Source organism: Melospiza georgiana, chromosome 3 (assembly GCF_028018845.1).
Source record: "Melospiza georgiana isolate bMelGeo1 chromosome 3, bMelGeo1.pri, whole genome shotgun sequence".
NCBI classification, from domain to species: domain Eukaryota; kingdom Metazoa; phylum Chordata; class Aves; order Passeriformes; family Passerellidae; genus Melospiza; species Melospiza georgiana.
Genome location: NC_080432.1, coordinates 52,845,636 through 52,861,320, shown reverse-complemented (window position 1 = coordinate 52,861,320; position 15,685 = coordinate 52,845,636). Strand labels below are relative to the sequence as shown.

The window sequence follows — 15,685 nt, the reverse complement described above, 5'->3', positions numbered from 1 at the left end:
TCCAGAAGCAAACATGGAGCCTTTTGTTCTGCTTATAGGTCTACAGTATTAAAGTATGCAATAAAAAAAAAATCACATTTGAAATTATTTCAACAAAGAAACCCACTCCCCAAACAAAAACAAAAAACTACTTTGCAAACTCCTATATTTAAAACAAACCAATTGTTACAAAATGAGCAGACACAAGTCCATGCTGAAGAAAATTCAAACTAATCATGCAAATAATCAGCATTAAATGTCAACTAATGTCTTTAAGAAAAGGCTAGAATGCAAGCTAGATTTTAATGACAAGAATGTCAGGTAATCAGATCTTCATGTGGTTAAAAGGGGACTGGAATACTTTGATCCTTCTCACAAACAGCAGGGGAATACAAAGACATAATTTTCAATTGAATTAAAAATGAAAGTAATGAAATTGGGAGATGACATTTCCATATGCTTCCGTCTCCATGATTTTTGCCTTCTCCCTTCTTCCTTCACCCATGCTGATGCAAACACTGGGTCCTTCTCCTTCAGGGAACTAATGCTGGATAGTGCAAAGAGAATACTGGTGGAGTCGAGCTAGAAATGTGCAGTTTGCTCTGTAGTCAACCAATTGTTGAATGCAACCCTTTCTCACTTTGCAGACACTTGTGTGTCTGCCCATTTGATCCTGATTACATTCTTTTCTTAGCTGTGAGCTGCCACCTCTGAATTTGGCACATCCAGCCATTTTCTAGAAGCAGCAGACTTCTGAAGTTGGGAATTACAGAGATAACTAACCTCAAAATATTTTGGTTTTGTTTTGTGGAAAATTAAATTTTTGAACCAGCCCTCATTACGTATTTCAGGTAGGAACAAAAAATTAAAGCAATTCTATCAAATTCCATCTCTAGAGCTAGGCATAGTTAAGAAACACAACTATTCCCTGGCAAAAATTCTAATTTTTTTTCTAAACCCGTGTGAAAAGAAAACTGATGTTTTTTAAAATATTGTGCAGAGAGTACATTCAAAACATTTAAAATCAAAATACTAAAATGGCCTCACTGAAACATTTCCTGTTGAAAATGCAACTTGTAGACAAATATGCAAGATAAGGAGAAAAAACATTTACTATATGTATGGTCCAAAAATATGTATCTCAAAAATGTACAAATGAAAAATAAAGTATAGAAATTTTGAACAAAGTACTATGTTGCCAGTTTTAATTGTTCTGAAACTTTTTTGATCATGAAAGTAATTCAAATTGTCAGTTTGCTGTCAGATATATCAGTTTGGTTTAGATATCCTTTTGCAGCAGAACATTGTTCCAGACATTTCTGAGCTTTACTATTGCCCATTCTTTTATTTTGTAAAAATATGTCTTTCAGCTGCCCCATCTCCATCTCTGTCATTGGCTTCACATGGCTTACCTTTTTTTTCTCTGTTTATCAGTGATTCTTTTAGAAAATTACCCCTCAAGTCATATTACGTCTAGTTTTTTTTAATAGGGATAATGGCCACAGATAATCAGAGATGATTTTATCACTAAGAAGTCTGAAATAAAAATCTTTAAAAAATGGAAACCCCTAAAGGAATTTAGAAAAAAAAACCATAATAAATGACTTGGGGAGGTAATTAGGCAGGTTAGATTGTTAGACACAGGGCTAGATAGCATGTAAATACCTCAAAGCCAAAGATCAGGATAGTTTAAATAAAAAAATAATAACAAATATTCAGCACAGGAATAAGAATGATGGCCATTAACTGTGTTGCACATAGTACAATGAGTCCTAATATTTACAAGTGGGAAAGTTCACTATGCAGGAGTTGGAAATTTTTCAAGAGTCAGCTCAGCTGAGCAAATCAGTACAAGGAAGTATGAGGAATGTGGGAATATTTTAACATCCTTAAAAAGTGGTAGGCACAACCTGATGTTTTTTCTTATACAAAAGAAAGGGATAAACATTTAAAACACGAGACAAAGCAATATATCATTAAAATTAAAATCTTCACTGTATATCTAACTATTCTAAAGAAGTGGCATCAATTATTTGCCATGTGTAGAAAATGGAAAGATACAGGCAAAAACACAGGATGTTTGTGTGGAAGGATATTAATTGATAAGAACTGCATATTTATTCTACAGAAGACAGCTTACTTGCATTTCTTCTGATTTCACATGTTCTCCAATGTCTCTAGCTGTTCCTTTGAACTTGCTCTGGGCAATTTTTTCTTTCTGCAGTAAGTGAGCTTGATCTCTATTGTATTCCAAAGTGTGAGTCAACTCCTGGCTCCTGACAGTCTCGAGCTGGTCTATTCATGTTCTGTTCACAAAATAAACAAAGAGTATGAAATTGGCATATGAAACTGTAATGAAGGACTGTCTTCAAATGTATCTTCTTTGGGCATGATCTTTGCAGGGCTTGGGCATGCCCCTCATATGCTGATACTGCTGGGAGTGGCAAGCAGTATCAGCACTTGTCAAAATTAAGGTACTTCCTCCCTGGGAACACTCATGCATGCGTTCACCTGCAAAATTTCTTCTATTTAGCAGCTGGAAAGAATTCTAATTGAAATTTTTGACAATATAATGACTGTGAACTTAGAGGCTTTTAAGCATATTTTGTATTCTGATAGCTAAATTAGGGCAGACCTGTGGAAGGCACAGCTTGTTGCCTGCCAGCACATCTTTGAAGGCCTTCAATCACGCAAAGCTGGAGATTGGGCTGTACTTTCATCTGCCCAGTCATTACTACAAGTCATATTAGCCATGGACCCGAATGAAATGGGATAGAGTATTGATTTTCCACAGGTAAACATGCTCCAAGAGTTAAATGTGGGTGTTCAGAAGAGATTTGCCTTTGAACTCAATGGCTCAAAACAGGACTGATCTGGAAATGCACTAAACACTCAGAAACATGAGTCAAATGCAAAGAAGAACACAAATCTTTCCATGTCCTCAAGCAGAGCTTATTTATTTGACTGTGGTTTAACTTCTTAGTTAATTTTTAATCTGACATGAAATTATTTGTGAGCTTCCTGCTAACAAATAAAAAGTGAGCTTCTAGCTCCCTTCATGACGTACAGCCACCATCTGTCCTTCACTATTACTCAAAAAGAAACATGAACTACAGGCATATAACCTCAGCCCCGAGGCAGCCATGACCTCATGTTTCCTTCTCAGTAACAGAGTTTAGCATCTCAGGAGCAAAATGTGAAAGTTCTCACAGCTACTAAGAGAAAAACAAACTCCCTATATCCTGCTGCTCTTTGTAATTAATTACCTAATGTCATTGCTGTTGCTGTTTTCTATTCTAAATAAACTTGACTAATATTCTGGTTAAAGGCAGGATGGAGAAAGCCTCAGCAACAGTCAATATAAGTATTAATTCTCCTCCAGATAATCAAACTGAATGAGCAAATAGAGCCCATGTGTGATTATGTCCCACCTCCATATCCAGACTAGTTACTCTGAAATACAATGCACTATAAAAACAGTAAGATGCAAGATCTATGTATGCCATTTTCCACTGCGGATTGAACAGTACTGTGTAAAGTCAAGGCTAGAAAACAGGCCCTGACCAGAGGAAATGCAACAACCAAGGATACCAGAAGCACTTGTTACACTTCTTCGGAGCTGCTGACGAACAGTTCATAACCCAGCTATAAATTACAAATAGGAGCTAGGTGCAGAACACAGAAAATACATTAGAAATGGCTAAGCACTTTGCATGGACTGAAATTCTTGCTTGCATGCCAGGCACACCTCTGCATGAGGAAAATTGATACAGGGCTGCCTGGGAAGCAAGAACATACGTGAAGCAAAAGTCTTTTTTCTGAGACAAGGTTTTTCAGTGAGATGCAGGTAGGAAAAAATTAACCAACCACCAATATGGTGGCTGCTGCCATTGGTCCAGAAAGTATGCAGATTCCGTAGTATAAGGAAATTGTGCATTAAAAACGGCAAATAAGCTGCACTTGTTGGAGGAACAAGAGAATAACCATCACAGAATCCTCTGGCTGACACCCAGTGCCAGCAGAACAGCCTCAGTGCTGCAGGGGTGGAGACACAGGCTATTGCCTTGAGCACTGTCCAGGCTCTCTTAGGCACCAGACACACACAAGACACTGCATCCCAACTGGTTTTACCCTCTTGCTTATATTGTTTGTGCCTGGAAAGGTCTGAAAACAAAGTGCTTGGAAACAAAGGAATGGATAGGTTTGGGCAGGTTTGGGCACGCTGTGCTGCTCTGAAAAGGATTTTCATTGCTTCCAGGGAGCACAAGTTGTCACGCAGCACAAGTCAACTGTTATCAATGGGCAGTCATCTTATGCTCCTAACAGGGTTACTGACTTAAAAATGCAAAGCAGATTCTTGGATTGCATAAATCAGCATGGGGCCAACACAGCCAGGGAGGACAAGCTGCCTTTTGCAATTAGTTTTAGCTCATAAATTAGAAAAAATGAGTGAAAAGATGTACACATTATACTGGGCAGGCATTTTTGGATAAACATCTGTGTGGAAATGCTAGAGGCTACTGTGGCTAATGACATGAATAAATCCATGCAAGCTCTTTTAAAATATGCGTTATTATGAAAAAGCCAAAGTAATTGATTGGTAAGGCAGCGCAGTCAGCAGGCAGAGAATACAGTGCTGGCAGAATTTGGCACTGCAGTAATTCTGCACCAGCACATCACTCCACAGTCAAAATTTACAGCAGTAAAAGTAAAAGCAGCACTTAATTTCATTAGTAGTTTCATGAATTGACAGATCCCACAAATACATCTGGAACACCTATCATGGTCAATAAGAGATACAGGAAGGATCTTTAATGAAATCATTAATTTTTAATACAGTGCGAGCAATTTGTTGAAAGGCAGCTAGAGGAGAAAATGATACAAACCAATAAATGTAAAATAGCCTTCTGCACTACTCCCATCATCTTTGAAAAGAAGAAGAATGGACAAGCAGATCTGAAAAATAACTTTTTACTTTGCATAATTTACTTTGCTCCAAAAACTAAAAAAGCCTAAAAACTAAATACTAAAAACTGAATACTAAATACTAAAAACTAAATATTAATTATGCTAATTTTGCACCAGTTAAGAACTAATTTTGAAATGCAAAGAGGAAAAGAAACGCTCCTGTGTTTATAGTAGATAGCACCTACTAATTTCTAATAGATTTCATCACATTCAATATTCTTATTTGATTGTAAGTAAGCTCAATTTTTATTAGAGGCATTTGTTTAGCCTACACTAGTTAGTGCTGCGAAGACACTTCCGTTACAAACCCCATAATTCCAAAATTATTCATTGCAGGGATTTTGTGTTATTTTTCTTCCATGAAGATGTAAACAAAAACCAAAGCAAACTAAAACTTTTACAGCATTTAATAATTACAAATTACAAAAGTGGCTCTCTTGAATTTTCAACTTAAATTTATATGGTATCAAACACATCCTTATTCAGATCAAAAGATTAGTATTCCTGAAATAAGAATGCTGTTGGCATGAATGTGTGCTCTACACTTTTTGTTAACCTCAGAAATATGTGCTACCCTGATGTGAATGTGAGAAGTTTATCCTTTACTCTATCAGCAGCCTGATTTTATATTAAAAAAAATTAGCATGACTTCTTACTGCTCTCACTGCAATCCAAAGATATTCAGCAAATTATGGGAAGCATTTGGCATTACTCAGCTTTAGACCCTAACTGCAGAAGTGTTTTGAGAGCTGGCCTCCTTCAGTGAGGTGCTTTACTTTTAATCTAGATGGCTAAATAAGTGTTTCAGTTCAAAAACAACACCGATGTCCCTGGAAAGAAACTAGCTGGTAAGTAAGAATTTAGCAACCTGGTTTTAAGGATACTAAAAGAAATATTTTATTCACTGCACACACAAATCAGTTTCTTGTGTGTACACATTTACTTGCAAAAATGTATTTCTTCCTCATGTTCTTCTCTCACCACAGTCAGTGAAGGGATTCTTCTGTGGCGTACATCAGTCTCTAATCCTCCCTAAGGTTGTTCCAGGTTTCCTCTGGACAGGTATCTATGATAATACCCAGAACCTTCACATAAAGGTTCTGGGTATTATCATAGATACCTGTCCAGAAGAAACAGACTTCATAAGTGCAGTAAGATTTATTGCTTAATCTATCAAAAAGAATTGATGCGTTTTGCCTAATTATGCAAGTATTCCCTTCCCATAGGTCTTAGTAGTGCAATCCAAACCCTACAAATTCAGCAAATGAAACAGATTTGGTGTATATTAGTGTCAGTAGCTGAACTCCTTTTTAGCAATGTGACTGCCACGTGATGGGTCCTCCTTAATACGAATGTAACTTCCAAAGAGGCCTCAAGAAACCTTTTCTAACAGCAGTCTGACACAGAGAATAGTGTGCTTGGTGGATTGTGACAGAGCAATTGAGAGCCATCAGAAGTGAATATTTCTGCCCTGGTGATTATTGCAGATAGGAAAACATATTCTGACTGATCTTACATAAAGAGAAAGCAAATGGATCTAGGATGAGGAATCAAGGTGTGGGAAATCATTCAGTGGAAACTAAGAAATGTCAGGAACCTGTTTAATAAAATGGACTGCTGAAGCAGGATACCATTTCATTATCAGAAGTAAGATCAAGAAGCAAGGGTCCAAAGCTGAGAAACATGGATTGACCAAAAAGCTGGGACCACATTAAGGAAAAACTGAGTGAAGATGCTCTTAGGAAATTGTAACATTGTCACTGATCTGAAGCTTTCTGCGTCTTAGGAGAAAAAACATGCAAATTTGGGAGGTAATTTACCCATTTTTTTAAAAAGTCACGTATGGTATCTCTGAGGAACTTAAATAAAAAATGTGAACATTTCACTGTCAAAGGGTGAGTCATACCTAAGCTACAGGGAAATCTAGCCCTGACTTCAAGGATTCATTCAACACTGCACCCATTTCATGGGATCAAAAGTCTGCACCTGAAGGTGAACCTCCAACAACAGACTTAGGAAGAATGACTAGCGATGATAGAGAAGCAAAAACAACAAGGAGCTTGCAGATGTATTCTTCTCTCAGCTCTGTTTTTTCCAGTATTTCTGAGAAATACTGACAGAAGTGGGCATATAGCTAGGGAGCACAGGCAGAATGAGTCATAAATCCAAGAGAAAAGCTTTTCCCCAATGAAAAGTAAACACAAACCAACACTTGGGTTGCTCTTACCCAATGTCTCTGCAAACAGTTTTTTTTCTGTAGTTCCTCCAATTCAGGGGATTCTTTAATTTTGAAAGTAGGAAACTCCACTCTTGAAGATGGCAGATGTAAGCTTTTAACATTGCTGGCCCTGTTCCCATTCTTTGACTCAAGCTCATGCTCTCTCCTTTTCAATCTTGTGAAATGAAATAGGGACTGCTGAACAGAAGAGCAAGCCTTGCTCCCTTTCAGACCAACTGCTCCCGCACTAGAATCACTTCTGCTTCTGCTGCAGGAGACATCTTGTTGACCTGAAATTGCTTGAATATATATTGTTTTCCTGGTGGTGATCTGCTGTATTTCCTAACAGAGATTTTTCTTCTGTTCCACTGGGTTTATTGCTAGGATAATCACCATCAGAAAGATCCAAATGTCTGTCAGTGTGATCTGCTCCCTGAGGCACATGCTGGGAGGGATATTGAGCATGGTGAGATTTGGGGTCATCATCACTTTTTGGGGGTAAGCAAATTGACTCACAGGAGAAAGATGCAACTTCCTGTGTCGAGAAAACCGTTCCCTTCCTTTTCCACTCTTGCTGCAAGGTTGAGGATGAACTTTCCTTCTCCACAGCCTCAGGTGAGCTACAAGTGATTGATATTATCTTGTCATTTACCATCTTAAGCCCAGTACGGATTTGCCTTGGGTTTCTGAGTTCTGGCTCGCCAGAACAACTTCCTGTGGGCAGACCTGAACCCACTTCTGACCTTGTGTGAATGCAAGACCTGTTCTCCACTCTGCCTCCTGGATGTGATTTGTATCTACATCCTACTTCCTAGGGAGTTTTTGCTCTCTCTATGAGATGACCTTCCAGAGGCTGATCCACCTTACCTAGGTCTTTTTGCAGAGTACCCTCTACAAATCTTCCAGCAGTTTTGCCTGCTTTTCCCAGAGGATTCATGTGATGAGTCTCTATTTCCTCACCTACTTGTAGGTTTGTGTCTGTCACTCTCTTGGGACATGGTTGCAGGATTTCAGGCCATCTTCTCTGTGGTGAGTCACCAAGATTTTCCTTTGAGTCTTCATCTCTCCCATCTTATTTTTCTTCTGCACTTTGTTCAACTACTTTTTTATCACAGTCAGTCTTAACCTTTGTCTCTCTGTCAGCCAAAGCACAGTCAGCTTTTTTTTCATGTGTATCCATCTGCATGGAGCTACTGACCTGCAGATTTAGCTGAGCACATTCCCCTGGCTGCAGTATGCCTCTGTTCACTTGGTCAGACTAGGAGAAATGACCCCAGTAATTCAAACCAGCTCTGCTGGTTTGGAATGCTTGCTGTCTTCTTTTAAAGGCTTCTGTTTAATTTTTCTGAGCCTTGCCATGCCTTCTCTCAATTTCAGAAAAAAACTTTGGAGGTGTTATTTTTGGCTTCCTCTGTAAGAAAATAAAAATTAAATCCTGACAATCACAGACAGAATCATTCTCCAGAAAGGAAGATATTTACAATAACTGGAGAAACTGAGACACCAGAAATCTGAAAGGCTCTGGGTACGGATCGCTAAGTACATAAGAAACAGTCCTGACATTCCATGGAAGGTGGGAGAAACACTGTTTTAGAAGCAGTCTCTATGTGATGCTTCCATTCACTCATTCATTAGTAGAGTCAAAGGGTTAAGATGGTGCTAAATGTCTATATGATAGAAGATAAGAAAAGTTCTGTCCTTCTTTGTTTTCAGGGGAAGTTTCAGTAGTTTTTATAATAATTTTTAGAGTAGTTTTCTCAGTAGTTTTTACAATAGTTTTTACATAAATACATCATTTTGAAATGTTGTTTTGCCAAGAAGACCTGGAGAAAATTTCTGAGTGATGACACACACAAGTGATGAAACTTCCAAGTCACCAAGCTGAACCAAATGCCGAGTCTGACACCTAGAGGTGTCAGGCATAAGCTCATCTCAAACTGTACCCACGGCAAAAAGCAGAACACTCCCACTGTACATGACCTTTGTATAAAACCTGTATTTGGAAATGCCCCCATTCTCACACCAGTGGCACATAAGACACCGGTTATTATGGAGCAAACAGAGTCGACCTTGATGTCTAATTTAACTGCGTGTCTTGAGACCTAGGCATAAACTATGACCCAGAAAATAGGTGGAAACAGAGGAATTCAGTGGGAAATTATGGAGGAATGGATTGTGATACAGCCTTTCTTCTTCCAATATCACATGAAAAAGCAGTGGAAAAATGTGTTAGCATGTAATGAACCCAAACAGAGCTCCTGTAGTATCTCTGTCCATGAGGATTTGTTAAAAACCAAAGTGAATACACCAATAGCAACAGTACCTGTTGTTCCTTCTGCTGTTTTTATATGAGAAAAGTTTTAAGTTGCTCTTCAACAAATTTTTCACAAGTCTTCTGTCTAAATACCAATTGCTGGTGTGATTTGCCTAGGCAAGGAAAAGAGAGGTACTTATTTGTAACATTCTTTAGCTAGTTTTCTTTTGATAATTTGTGTGGAGGTGATATGGAGTTAAGAACTCTAAACAGTCTCTGCAATTCTTTTAAAATGGGAAGATTGTTAGTAAAATCTCCCTATTGTGTGAATCCAGCTCTCACTTTAAAATATCTTGTCTAGACCAAGCATTAATTATGCTTCCAGCAAGCAAAAGTTTGACCGGTGTCAGCTGGTCCTTAGAAGTAGGTAAAAAATAGTCAGAAGAAAAAACATTTCAGTCATTTTCTTCAGAGTAGGGTTGATGACAATCACAAAGAACCCTCTGCATTTCTGATAGAATGGCTTGGATTAGATGGTGAAGAGTGATAGAGTAGAAAAAAATAATGTCTATAATGTTGTAGAGGGCGATAATGAAAGCTGGCTCAAAATGAAGCATAGTACAGCATACATGAACATATTTCAAAGGAAATGTACTTGACCCTTAATTTAGTCACTTATTAACAATTTCTACTAAATATTAAAAAATTATTCGGTTAACAGAAGTGCTGGTTGTGCAGCACATCACTGTCCTCCCTACACTCCATCTCTACCCAGCACCACTCTACCATGGACAGCCTTTTCATTTGTCAGTCTGTCTCTATCACCACACCATGAGCTAATAATATTAGATTTGCATGGAAAACTCTTGCTAAAGAGGACTCAACATTAGGAAATACTCATTTCAGTGAAGCTTGCTCCAAACCAAATATAGCCTGGTGCCACAGCAAAAATGCCATGAAGAGCTGGAGAACATTCTGTGCTTTAGCTTCATCCAGCTCACATTTGGTCACAATGTGAACCAAAGCACAACAAGTAGGGGTGACTGGGAGACAGACTTCAGAAGCTCACTGCTGATCCAAAAATGCATACATGGACAGGGCCACTTGCCCAGACATGCATATCCTGCCACATCTTCCCAGCCTTCTGCTCTGGAGGTCTCTGGCTTCCTTCTCTGTCCAACTCCCCATATGGTTAACACATGAAAATTCTCATGACATTTGCTCTCAGTCTGTGCTTTCCTACAAGTTTGCTGCTTCTTTTTTATACTTGATGAGAGGCTCAGCATGCCAAACACCTGCTGCTTCTATGTGCATCAGTTGAGGAAAGATAATAACTCTGAGCATTTTTTCCATCACCAGTGCCAGCCCAGCTATTCTTGCCCATTGTGAGCAGCCCCACAGTGCTCTTTTGCAGTGTAGTGATGAACCAGATCAGAAAAGTGATCCAGGTTAAATGTTACACTTCTCTCCAGATAATTTTAATAAGGGTTACTTCACTGCCCTGTTCAATACATAGGCATATAAAAATTGGCCTTGGCACAGCTGAAGAGGAAGAAGAATGACAGGGATGAATGAGATGCCATCATAAACTGATGGCCACTGCAGAAGCAATGGCATATCAGTAGATTTTATCTCTCCCTGCCAACTTTTACCTCCCTTCTATGCTTTGAAGATCACAGTTACAACACCCGTTCATTCATATGGGCTAGATCAGCATTCCATAATACAGAAGTAGATCAGCTGCCAGGCCATAGACCTGCCCAATTTCTGGCTGTGCACACCTGCCACTCTCAAGCAAAGGAAAGAGCTGTTGTGTTGCATATATAAAACAAAGAGTATATATACACCATCAAGGGAAACCATGTGTTTGCAGGCTGACTGACTGATAATTTCTCACCTGGCTTCTATATTTCCAGTCTTCATCTTTCTCTCTATGCCAGAGTGAGATGAAGAAATCTCCTCCTTAAGTTGTTCTCCTTGTTCTTCTTTAGTAGCAGAGAAATGTCTGTCTTTTAATTGACTGCTCTCTAAGCAGCAGGAAAAAGGAAAAATGTAAACAGTCTTTACAGAATTAATAAATGAAAAATAAACATCCTAAAATAATTAGAAATGTTTGTGTTTTCAACAACATACACAAGGTTTTGATTTTTGAAAACATTTTACAGAATGCAATTGAATTGAGTAGGTGGAAGGATGCAATCTGTGGGGGAAAAAAAGGGTTTTGATCCTCAAATCTGAGGTTGGAATCATGGAAAGGATAAGGTAAGGTGCATGTTCCCTGCCCATTTGTAGAGATTTGCTTAATGGGTTCACTACAGAATGTGGCAGTGAAGGCACTGCTAGACAGTATTGAACAACTTGTGTGTCTGTAATTATGTGACTTGTGAACCAGTTAATTAAAAAGTTTAATAAGCAGTATTTGTACACATGAGAATTTCTAAGCAGGAATTTTCTATTCTATTTCACAAAATTGTAAACGTGTGCATCTTCCTATTGAAGCTCATTGGTTATGTTCACTACAAGAAGGCAGCTTCTACTTCAGTTATTTCTTCTTCTGAGTGTCAGCTAGTGGTAAATTGCTCTTTTAGGTTAAGTTAGGACTGACAACTGGACCAAAAATCCTTTACTTGCTCATTTATATCACACATTGTTGCTGTAGCAGGAACTATATAACTCACTTCATCATGTCAATACAGCCAGTGCTATTGAAGTCCTTTGCAACACACTGGAAGAACTTTCTGGTCCAACAACAGGAATACAGAAGTTTGTGTCCATCCCTCAGTCTTCCCCAGCTACACACCAAATATCCCCAAACATCTCCAGTCCCATAGAAGACAAGCAGTGCTGTTTCTGCAACGTTCCCGCCTGCCTTGCACCAGAATGTGGCTGAGGAGGCAGAGGTGACACAGGAGGTGGACAGCAGCAAGAGGTGCAGAACCCCTCCTTCTGACAGGTCTCACATGTGGGACTGTGCCACCTCCAGAATGCTTTAATAGGAGAGGTGCCCAAGCTCTTTATATTTCAACCAGTGCTTCCCAGTACAAGGCAAGAGCAATGTGTCAAAGCAGCTGTGCAATTTTCTCTTTTCTTTTCTTTTCTTTTCTTTTCTTTTCTTTTCTTTTCTTTTCTTTTCTTTTCTTTTCTTTTCTTTTCTTTTCTTTTCTTTTCTTTTCTTTTCTTTTCTTTTCTTTTCTTTTCTTTTCTTTTCTCTTCTTTTCTTTTCTCTTCTTTTCTCTTCTCTTCTCTTCTCTTCTCTTCTCTTCTCTTCTCTTCTCTTCTCTTCTCTTCTCTTCTCTTTTCTTTTCTTTTCTTTTCTTTTCTTTTCTTTTCTTTTCTTTTCTTTTCTTTTCTTTTCTTTTCTTTTCTTTTCTTTTCTTTTCTTTTCTTTTCTTTTCTTTTCTTTTCTTTTCTTTTCTTTTCTTTTCTTTTCTTTTCTTTTCTTCTCTCTTCCGTCCTGTCTGGAAAGGTTTAATGTGGGGCTCTCTGTAGACGGAAGCAATGTTTCAGTGCTTATCCCTTTAAATAAGATTGTGAAATGTTAAGCAAACTGTTGATATGCTCATGTTTGTGTTTCCAGACTCATCACAACAGTCAGAGAAGTGTGAGCTAGCCCAGTCCCTTTGCGGGGATGGAATGTAAGAGAATGGAGGTAGTGCAGAAGGCAATCTCAGCCCTGAGGAATTGCAGCTATACGAATTACCAAAGATTAGGAACAGGCCTGCCCTTAACAGTGTCCAATAAGGATAAGTACTATAAATGAGTGGGTTAGGTGGTTGAGAGGAGAGCTGGAGTTTGTTGGTTGTGCTGTGAGGAGATGACCATGAGAAATCACCACAAAGGTATGTAAGTTTTGCAATAAGATAACAACAAGTTCCCTAAATGCAAATTCTACTGATGCATATTTCAAAGACAGTGCACTGACCAGATCTAGCTGGAAGTTATCCTGATATTATAATGCCTCTGCCTTTTCAAGCCTCAGTTTTACACACGAGGCAGGTTGAAGTTAGCACTGCTGTTCATAAAAAGCAGTCATACCTCCTCCTGTCCTATTGTGCTCTTGCTGTCAGCTTCCTGCTGTCCAGTCTTATTCCACCTGTTTGTCAACAACCTGGATGAAGGGATAGGAAACACCCTAAGCAAGTTTGCTGTTGACACAAAACTGGGGGAATGGCTGATCCATCTGAAGGCTGTGTTGCCATTCAGTGGGACCTTGGTAGGCCGGAGAGTTGGACAGAGAAAAACCTAATGGGGTTCAACAAAGACAAGTGCAGGGTCCTGCACCTGGGGAGGAACAACACCAAATGCCAGCACAGGCTGGGGACTGAGCTCCTAGGGAGCAGCTCTGCTGAGGAGGGCCTGGGGGTATTGGTGGATGGCAAGCTGACCATGAGCCACCAGTGCCCTTGTGGCTAGGAGAGCCTGAGAGATCCTGGGGTGCATCGGGAACAGTGTCAGCAGGTCCAGCCCTAGTGAGGCCACATCTGGGGTATTGTGTGCAATTCTGGTCTCCACAGTTTAAGAAAAACAAGGATTAACTGGTGAGGGTGCAGCAGGGTGGTCACAAAGGTGATGAGGGGTCTGGAGCATCTCTCTTATGAGGAGAGACTGCAGGAGCTGGGCCTGTTTAGTCTGGAGAAGACTGAGAGGGGGCCTCACCAATACATACAAGTATCTCTAAGGCAGGTGCCAAGAGGATGGTGCCAGACTCTTTTTTTTTTTTTTTTTTTTTTTTTTTGTGGTGCCCAGAGTCAGGACAGGGAGTAATGGACACAAGAAGTTCCACCTTAACATTTCTTTAGACTAAGCATGGCAGAACACTGGAACAAGCTGCCCAGGGAGGTCGTGGGATCTCCCTCTCCGGAGGGGTTCAAAAGCCATCTGGTTGAGTTCCTGCGTCACCTGCTTAAAGTGACCCTGCCTTGGTAAGGGATTCAACCCCAACTGTTCTGTGGATCTGTCATTCTGTGATTCAGTGATTCATCCATGCACAGGCTACCTCCCAATTCCACTCACCTGGGGATTCAGAAATATTGTCAGAAGTATTTCTGAAGCTCTTCACTGGACAATGGATCCAAGTTCAGTGTAAATCATCAAGAAAATAATAGCTCCAAGAACAAGGAGGAGACCTGACTCTTTCAGTGAGAGAACCTGAGCTAGCTTGAAGAATATGAGATTAAAATTTCAATTGTACTGTGGGAGTGGCTCGTGGTATCACAGTCAGGTTTCACTATAGAAGTTCAAAGGAATCCAGGAATCTCTGTCTGGATTACATTTATATTCTCTTCCCTTTTAAGCTGTTTATTCCAATTTCTTTATGCTCCTCTTCCCCCCATTTTGAAATAAACTTTTGATTTCTTGCAAATTGCTCTTTTATTCTTTCTTACACTTTGGTATTTTCCCACAGAAGACAAGGCTGGCAAAGTGTTGCCAAGAGAAGATGCCAAGTAGCAGCTTACATTGTTTTAATTCTCAGTGATGCAACTATATATCAGTGTGAGAAAAACCAAGCTTGCTGACAGAGAGAAGGCCTTCTTAGCTACAGAAACATGTTCTCATACCTTTGGAAGCTATAGCCACATCCTACTTATGCTTTTCCTCCTAAATATAACATATTCCTTGCTTCATATAACTTAGCTTCACAAGTTTAATGACATTTTTATCTACACGATGCAACTTCTCTGAATATAAGAGGCAGGATGACTGTGATTTGAGAAGTAAAAAAACCAAAACAATCAAGTTTACAGTACTTTAAAAGCTTTTATTACAAGCCACCATAAAACCCAAGCACCTTCCCCTGACCTGCAATAAAATCAGTTAGAATCACCATCAAAGGCAAAGATTCACAGGAGTTGCACAATAGACTTAGGTTCAGATTTCCTTTCCAGCACTTTTTGCCCAGCTGGACCTGAAAGCTGCACGTGCTGTCCTGGGATTTCTGAACTGCTCTCGTTTGGCACGAACTCCAGGGATCTGCTTTGCCAAGCAGAGCACATTGCCAAGGGAGACCTCTGTGAGAATTCCAGGCTCCCAGCCTGGGAGCAATTGGTGATGGAAAGTAGACAGGAATGAAAGTATCTGGAAAGCATGGAAGGAGTGGCATCGTGGCTGCTAGGTGAGAAGGAATCCCAGGAGAAACAAAAAAGCCTAAAAGTAATCACCAGAGAAGAAAAATTAAGAGAAGCCTAAGACAAGTATTTTTGCATTGGACTAAAAATCTCTTGCTAAACTGTTAAGACATGAAAAAAATGTTGCTTTTATGTTTCCTG

General features: G+C 39.4%; 1 pseudogene; it reads right to left on the bottom strand.

The window, feature by feature from the left end:
- The window catches only part of LOC131081057 (centromere protein J-like), a 29,600-nt pseudogene extending 14,188 nt beyond the window's left edge, over positions 1 to 15,412 (bottom strand).
- Positions 15,413 to 15,685: the final 273 nt, after the last annotated feature.